The sequence below is a fragment of the Octopus bimaculoides genome, chromosome 6, assembly GCF_001194135.2.
Source record: "Octopus bimaculoides isolate UCB-OBI-ISO-001 chromosome 6, ASM119413v2, whole genome shotgun sequence".
In the NCBI taxonomy this organism is placed as follows: domain Eukaryota; kingdom Metazoa; phylum Mollusca; class Cephalopoda; order Octopoda; family Octopodidae; genus Octopus; species Octopus bimaculoides.
Window position 1 is genome coordinate 18494773 of NC_068986.1, and position 2411 is coordinate 18497183.

Sequence of the window (2411 nt, forward strand, 5' to 3'; positions counted from 1 at the left end):
TATACATTATGTATGTATGTATGTATGTATGTATGTATGTATGTATGTATGTATGTATGTATAAGCATAGTTGCACACACTAAGAAACAGACCCGCATGTAGCGGCAGACACTTATTTACATATGTATACGTATCTGTTATACTGTATAAGCAAATGCATGCACACATACATACGTGCATACATACACGTACGCATATTCTTGCATACATGCATACAATTGGTGTGTGAGAGTTGTATCTGTTAGTATGTAGTTGCGCCGTTGACCTAATGCAAAACTCCGAATTTTATTACTTGGGAAATTCTACAAGTCATATCCTTCTCTAACATGCGTACAAGAGTGTAAACTGTTTCTAACATCAGATCAGTTGTCCGTATGCCCCTGTTTGTTTTCTCGTACTAAGGGCGAAATTCCAATTTTATCATGGATTATCTGCATCCATCATTTAATATATCAGGTTATCCCATAAGTTCTGTCCGAATTTGGAATAAAGAAAACAAGTGATCAAATGTTATATTTAATTGAAATTTAATCACCAATGTTACGTTCCTTCTTTATCTATGACTTACTTCGATCTATTTACAAACTTTTTAATTCCATCAATGTAAAACGCTTTTGGTTTCAAAGCGAAGCACTCTGAAATGTCAGTTTCTACCTCTTTCTGGCTTGCAAAAGTTATGACCTCGAAATGATTCTGTAAACTATGAAACAAATGGTAGTCTGAAGGAGCACGGTCGGGAGAACAAGGTAGATGAGGAATTTTTTCCGAACCGAGCTCTTCGATCTTGTATGATGCGATCGTTGCTGTGTGGGGTCACGCATTGTCCTGATGAAATACTCCTTTTCGATTCACTAAAGCCGGTCTATTTTTCTTCAAAGCTTGGTTCAAACGGTCTAATTGCTGACTGTAGACTTTAGCATTGATTGTTGCATTAGGTGGTAACAATTCAAAGTGAAGTACTTCTTCGCAATCCCACCAGATAGAGAGAAAAACCTTTTTTCCATGAAGATCCCTTCTCGGTTGTGGATGAGCCTTTTTCCTTTTACCAAACCACTGTTTACGACGTTTAACATTTCGATAGAAGGTCCACTATTTGTCATCAGTCACAAGCCTATCCAAAAGGGTGAAATGAGTTTTCGCGAGAATGGAAAGGAGAGCAGATGTCAACTCGGGATTTGCGGTTGCTTTCGGACAATTCATGAGGCACCCATTTTCCAAGTTTAGGAACATTTCCAAGTTGTTGAAAATGACAATGAACAGTTGTATGGTTTGAACTAAGCTTTATTGCCAATTCTTTAACTGATAATGCAGGATTTTCTTTAAGTAATGCCTAAAAGAGCTTATCCTCAAGCTCAACTGGACTTCCTTTTCGATCTTCATCTTCTTGGCTGAAATCTCCACATCTGAATTTTGCAAACTACCTTCTGCAAGTTTTTCATTCAAGCATTTCTTCCCATAAACTGAGTGTATGTTTCGAGTCGCTTTGGCTGCAGAGTTTCCTTTTTTTGTACTCATTAAGCAGTATATGCCTCTAATGCTCTTTGGGTACTTCCATGTTAGAAAGGGTTTTAATCAAAGAAATTTTATCTGTAAAATATTATTTAATTAGTTTAAATGTAGACAAATGCATAAAAATAATTTTAAATTGCATTAGACATTCTAAAATACTATTAAATTTTACTCAATTTAAAAAAAAAAAGGTATAATTGGACAGAACTTTTTGGATGCCCTGATATTATCAAGCATATCATATTTCTTAATGGAATTCATTGGTCTTCATGTCTTCATATACCAAATGTTTCTTCAGGATTAATTAAAATCAATGATGAGTGAATAATTTACGCAAATTGTTGTATCCTCATATGCATAACGTCAATATATTTATTTAAATATCATATGGATTCTTTCCGAAAATATGTCCCTGATGGGATCCATCAAAACCAAATCGTGAACGCTGATGCACAGAAGTAATATCCCCTAAAGGTATAAATTGATAATTTTATAAAAATATTATACCAACTATCTCGAAATTAGCTGCCATATTCGTGAGGTGGCAAGAAAGATTTTTTAATATTTATTTCGAAAACGGACGTTTATTTTCCAATAAATATATCTTCGATATATCATTTAGTATACACACAGATTTCCAACTATTCTTGAAAAAATATCCATTAATGCGACACTATTCATGCCAGTTTTCTACATCTGAGCATAAATTCTAAAGAGCAATAATAGGAATAATATACTTAACATATGTGTGACTCTACGTAAGTATGTATATTTGAATACATATATATATATATACATTCACATTACAGGTTATGCGAATGTATGCATATGTGTGAGAGTGTCCGTACATACCTATATATGCGTGTGTGTATATATATATATATATATATATATATATATAT